This window comes from Cebus imitator, unplaced genomic scaffold (genome assembly GCF_001604975.1).
Source record: "Cebus imitator isolate Cc_AM_T3 unplaced genomic scaffold, Cebus_imitator-1.0 Scaffold467, whole genome shotgun sequence".
In the NCBI taxonomy this organism is placed as follows: domain Eukaryota; kingdom Metazoa; phylum Chordata; class Mammalia; order Primates; family Cebidae; genus Cebus; species Cebus imitator.
The window spans coordinates 1,338,485-1,345,604 of record NW_016107782.1 but is presented as its reverse complement, the minus strand read 5'-3'; positions in this window follow the sequence as shown (position 1 = coordinate 1,345,604).

Here is a 7,120-nt window from a genome sequence, read left to right as displayed (position 1 = left end):
AAAAAAAAAAGTTAATACTGAGACTTTGCTGAAGTTGCTTATCAGCTTAAGGAGATTTCGGGCTGAGACAATGGGGTCTTCTAAATATACAATTGTGTCATATAGAGACAATTTGACTTCCTGTTTTCCTAATTGAATATCCTTTATTTTTTTTTCTTGACTGATTGCCCTGAATTTCCAGTACTATGTTGAATAGCAGTGGTGAGAGAAGGCATCCTTGTCTTGTGCTGGTTTTCAAAGGCAATGCTTTCAGTTTTTGGCCATTCAGTATGATATTGGTTATGAGTTTGTCATAAATAGCTCTTACTATTTTGAGATACATTCCATTAATACCCAGTTTAGCAGAGGGCTGTTGAATTTTATCAAAGGCCTTCTCTGCATCTATTGAGATAATCATGTGGTTTTTGTCTTTGGTTCTGTTTATATAATGGATTACATTTATAGATTTGTGTATGTTAAACTAGCCTTGCATCTCAGGGATGAAGCCGACTTGATTGTGATGGTTAAGCCTTTTCATGTGCTGTTGGATTCGGTTTGCCAGTATTTTATTGAGGATTTTTGCATCAATGTTCATCAAGGATATTGGCCTGAAATTTTCTTTTTTTATAGATTTTGGTATCAGGATGATGTGGGTCTGATAAAATGAGTTAGAGAAGAATCCCTCTTTTTCTATTGTTTGGAATAGTTTCAGAAGAAATGGTACCAACTCCTCTTTGTACCTCTGGTAGAATTAGACTGTGAACCCATCTGGTCGTGAACTTTTTTAAATGGCTATTAATTGCTGCCTCAATTTCAGACCTTGTTATTGGTCTATTCAGAGATTTGACTTCTTCCTGATTTAGTCTTGGGAGAGTGTAAGTGTCCAGGAATTTATCCATTTCTTCTATGTATCCACCAAAAAGTGGACAAAGGATATGAACAAACACTTCTAAAAAGAAGGCATTTATGTAGCCAACAAACATATGAAGAAAAGCTCATCATCACTGGTCATTAGAGAAATGCAAATCAAAACCACATTAAGACACCATCTCACACCAGTTAGAATGGCAATCATTAAAAAAGATGGATGCTGGAGAGAATGTGGAGAAATAGGAATGCTTTTACACTGTTGGTAGGAGTGTAAATTAGTTCAATCATTGTGGAAGACAGTGTGGCGATTCCTCAAGGATCTAGAACTAGAAATATCACTTGACCCAGCAATCCCATTCCTGGGTATATACTGGAAGCATTATAAATCATTCTATTATAAAGACACACACACACATGTTTATTGTGGCACTATTCACAATAGTAAAGACTTGGAACCAACCCAAATGCCCATCAATGATAAACTGGATTAAAAAAATATGGCAAATATACATCATGGAATCCTATGCAGCCATAAAAAAGGATGAATTCATGTCCTTTGCAGGGGCATGGATGAAGCTAGAAACCATCATTCTCAGCAAACTGACACAAGAACAGAAAACCAAACACTGCATGTGCTCACTCATAAGTGGGTGTTGAACAATGAGAACACATGGACACAGGGAGAGGAATAACACACACTGGGGCCTATTAGGGGGTGGGGACTAGGGGAGGAATAGCAGGGAGGTAGGGGACTAGAGGAGGGATAGCATTAGGAGAAATACCTAATGTAGATGATGGGGTGATAGATGCAGCAAACCACCGTGGCACATGTATACCTATGTAACATGTTCTGCACATGTACCCCACAACTTAAAGTATTACAATAAAAAAAGGAGTTAATGCAGCAGTATTCCTTGTGTTCAAGACATTAAATAGAGACATGCAAAGTATAAAAAAGACCCAAATCAAATTTCTAGAGATAAAAATACAATGTCTGAAATAAAAAATGCCCTGGATGGGATTAATTAATGGTAGACCAGACATTGCAGAAGAAAAGTTTAATGAATTTTAAAACATAAAGCAATGGAAACCATTTAAAGTGAAAAACACAGAGAAAAACATTTTTTAATGAACATAGCTTCAGTGAATTGTGAGACAGCTTTAAGCAGCTTAATATATGTATCATTAGTCTCCAAAGATAAGGAGATGAAGGAAAGAAGAAATATTTGAAAAAATATGGTAGAAAACTTTCCAAATTTCATGAAAATTATAAACTCATAAATCCAAGAAGCTAAGTAAACCAAAACACAAGAATCACAATGATAACTTCACTCTAGCACATTATAATAATTATTATTATTTTTAAAATAATAATCTGCTTTTTATTTTATTTTGTTTTATTTTAAGTTCTGGGCTATATGTGCAGGATGTGCAGATTTGTTACATAGGAAAACGTGGCAAATTATAATTAATTTGCTCAAAACTAGTGATAAAAAGGAAAATCTTAAAAACAACCTGAAACAGACACAGTATGCACAGGGGAAAACAGATAAGGATGACAGCAGATTTCCTGTTAGAGTCAGCATATGTGAGAGGACAGAGAATAAAAATCTCTAAAGAAGAAAGAAGAACTTTCAATCTAGACTCTTCTATTCAGCAAACATACTCGTCAATGATGAAGACAAGATAAAAATTTTCAAATGCACAGCTAGCAGAATTCATCTCCAGCAGTCCCTATCTAAAATAAATGTTAAAGAAAATACTTCAGCCTGAAGGAGAATAATTCTGGGCAGAAACATGGATTTTACACAACAGAATGAAGAATACTAAAAATTGTTAATTATCCTCATGGATAAAAGTTGCTGGAACAGTTCTTTATATCACATTTAGACAAGATAAAAGTCTAGCCAAAGTAAGATGTTCATCCTTTCCTGGCATAATGCTTTAAGAGCAGAAATTCTTTCCCGTAAGCTACTTCCATAAATATCTACCAACCTTCCCTTAAGTCACAGAGGCCAGCACTGCAAGAAGGGGACCATTGTAGTTGGCTTAAATTTAGGATTTACTCCAGATTCAAGTGGGAAAAGAATTGACAGCTGAACTAAATTGGAACTCAAGAAGAAAAACAACAGAATGGCTGCTAGGTAGGCAAACAACATTGTCTGCTATTGAGGCCATGACTTCTACATGCCTATCTATATCCATCTTCAGTGCCCCGTCCTGGGTCATGAGTGCCTAAATAATTAAATTACTTATATGTATATAAAAATATATGTGAAAATTGGATCATACTGTAAACACAGGTTTCAAATTTGTGTTTTTAATATGTTGTAAATGTTTCCTCCATCACTAATATGTTCCAACAACATATTTAATAGGTTTAATGCTATTAAAACAATTTAATGCTATTAAATTTAATAGGTTTGTAGCATTCTATTGAATAGATGTACCATAATTCATTTAACCTAACTTGTAATCCTTGATGTTGGACACTTAGATTGCTATGAATTATTAACAGCTGAATGATAAATATCCTTCTAGACATAACTTTGTGCACATCACTAATTATTTCCTTAAGACAAATTATTTAAAGAAAAGCCAGATCAAAAATGCAGATCAAATGTTTCCTTATAGCAAAATTATAAAAGATTACTTTCCTACCACCAGAGTAGGATAATATCACCCTTACCTATGCTAGCTATTGAGTTTCTCTAATTTGATAGGCAAAATGTATCTTTTCATTACCTCAATTTTTTACTACATTGACTACCAATGAGGTGAGCTATGTGTTTCTGTTTTATTGACATTTACATTTCTCCTTTTGTGGGTTTCCTATTCAATATTCTTTGCCTCCCAAATAAAATGACATTGTAATGCTAACAAACAAAATACGAAAGGAAGAACACATTATTTAAGACACATTAAAGAACAGGATAGACCAAATTACATTACCAGAAAGGTGAATGGCCAGAAATAATAAAAGCTTATAAAAAAATAATACTGGGTACTCATTAGAGCTAGCTTAAGGAGAAGAATAAGAATAGATTGATTTTAATTTATATTCTCTGTGATGGATATTGACAACCAGACTGGAAATATAGATCAGACATGGATCAGAAACAACTGAAATCCCACCTAGATTAAGAGTTACCAGAGAGAGCTTACTTTTAAGTAAGTTTAACCCTCTGGGACTCATGGAATCAATTCTCACAGTACTAGTACTATAGATTAGATTGCTGACCTTTAAGGAATCTTGCAAAATATGAGACTTCCTAAATATTTGGAAACTGGTAACTATTACCTTGAGTTTTATAAAAGAAACAAAGTAAAATTTGCTTGATTTATGGTATCAGTGCTAAAAGAGATTTGTAGTTTCATCTGATTAGATAAATGACCCCTAATGTTGGTGTCTGGTAGAGTAGTACAGGATTCGGCTCTCAGTTTATCCTGTTCTTAATATAGTTTGCAACAAACACAATAAAATTTAATAAGAACATATATGCTCATATGAAAATAAGCCATATGAAAATCATATGGAAATAAATCATCTACATGATATTAACTGCTTATGTACAGGATTGGGAATAGAAGAGTAAAGTGCAGTACGTTTAGGAAAAATGTATGTTAGGTCTAATATGGCAGAGATTATTTAAATAGCAAGAAAAGTGATTTTTAAAATATATTTTAGAGCTGCACATAAACAATTCCACTCTAGAGTGGGCAAAAAACTATCGAGATTATTTTGTCAAAGCCTTCATTTTACAGTTGTCAAAACAGACGTCAAGAGAGGTAAAGTGCCTTTCCCACCCTCCCAGCAAGTTAGCTGCATGATTTAATTCTTTATGATCTATCATGTTGGTGTTCTCTCTCTCTCTTGATTACTGTCTTTCCAGATCCACTCTTCAGGGAAAGGATGAGATTTCCTTTGCTGAATACAATTGATCTTTTCAGAGGAAAAATAGTCATCTGTCTTGGACTGAAACAAATTTTCAATTGACTTGAGGATTTCTGGGGAAAGAAAACTAAATCAATAATTGGCCCAGTCTGTCAGACTATTGGTATCATTTGATCCCACCCTTGGCTGTCTCTAAAGAAGAAAAGCCCTGCCCTGTAAGCTCTATTCCCTCCTCCTGCAGAAAAGGCATTCTCCTATCCTGATGGGTCCTCATCTGCCTGGCTGGCCTCTCTGATCTCACCTGCACTAAGTCTTCCACCATTCACTATGCTCCAAAGACACTGGCATTCATTCTCTTCCTCCAACAAAGCTGTCTTGAAAAACCTTTCTCTATATATATGCTGTTCCTTTGCCTGAAAGCTCTGCCACCAAGTCTTTGGTTGACTGGCCAGAGGTTTCAGCTTAGCTGTTACCTCTCCAAAGAAGTCTTCCTTGATGATTCATCCTAAAGTACCTGCCCACCTTCCTGACAACTCTCCATTCCGTTATTGTTTTACTTTTTTCATAAAAATTTTCACCATTTGTGATTGTATTTTTATTTTAATTCATGTATATATTTACTGTTTGTCCCTCCACACATTCTAAAATGAAAACGTCAGAAGAGCAAGGTCCTTTAACAGTGTTTACTGCTGGATCTGCAGTGCCTAGAAGAGTAGCTGGCTCACAGAATAGCTCAATAAATATTTGTTGGATAAATGAATGAATGAAGTTCCCACTTAGACTGTCTGTCCTTTTTAAGTTGGCATTATAATCGTTGGCTTTATTTGAGCCCCATATTTTGTGCATTCATATAAGGATCAGGCAGAGTAAAGGGACTCCTCTTATGAAACTACTTACTATTTAATTACGTAGTACATACCTTTGTACCTGAAATAGAAGTCAGAATTTCAGAGCTTGAAGAACTTCAATAATCATGATGATGATGATGATGATGAAGATGATGATGGTGATGAAGATGATGATGATGATGATAGATAATTGAAACCTACAGGAGTGAAGTCACCAGCTCAAAGCAACACTGATATTTTCAGGTGAAGTTGAGACATAATCCAGGCTTCTGGACTTCCAATACCATGCTTTTTTCTATGGAACTAAACTCCTTCTCTAAACTAAGAGACAACATACCAACTAACAACGATGGAAAGGATGACAGATGGTAGAAGAAAGTCAGAAAAAACAATTGATTAGCAGCGTGTGCCACGGGTACAGAATCAAGAAGTGGTGATACACACTAACTCTAGTCTAGAAGAGGGTAAGAATGTCCAACAGCTTATAGTATCAAATCAGGAAACCCTAATGGAGCAAAGCCATTACAATTATAAAGGGCATTTTTTTTTCCTCAAAGGAGGAGAGCCATAAGTCTTCTATTGCAAAGCTATCCTATATAAGAGGCTTTGAGGGGTTTTGTGGTTGCCCCGTTTATTTAGGTAAATCAAATCAATTTTCAATGCTCATGGAAGATCTCCTCCTAGGAGAAATGTGATACAAATGTAAGAAGCCATGATTTTTCACAACTGTCACATAAAATTCTATTTTTTTGTATGTATGTCAGAGTTATAAAACTATAGCTAAACATGCATATAGGACTGAATTCATTCAACATGACTTGTGTAGAGAGAGTGCTATTAGGTAAGACAGCTACATGTACTCTATAAGAACTCTATGCTCTAAAATTACTGTTTTCAAATATCTCAAACTACGTTCCAGAAGTAACATTCTCATAACTTGCATTTTTGGCAGGGCTTCAAGTTCATCAGTGATTAAACATGGAATCTTTTTGATAATATTTTGTAAAGATGGAGACTGCATTTACAGTTATGCCACACTTTCATTAGCTCTGGAGTGGTATGACTGTCTTCAAAGTGATAGATTTCAAAGTGTTGCTTGCTTGCCACAGTATTTTGAACAGAACTTAAGGAGGGAGAGGCTATATTATTCAATAAAAGCTTGGAAATAGAAAGCTTAATTCTCTTACACAGTACATGTATAGGTGTGGGATAATCTGGGAATTTGGTCATCATATGGATGTGAAGGGAATCCCTTACTTCCCTCTATATTGTCGGTACTGAGAGAAATGTCCAGCTACATTCAAGGACCAGTGCACTTTTCTGAGAAGAAAGTGAGAAGCAACATCAACACCACCAGACATGGAATTTTAGATCCTTGTTGGCAACAGAATCCTGAAATTGTCATTTAACTTCTAATTGTATTGATGATAATGATCATGTTCTGGCTCTTGCAGAAGGTCGTTATGAGTATCAAAGGGGCTAACGTCCATGAAAGTGCTTCATAAACTGCAAACTACTATATAAAAGT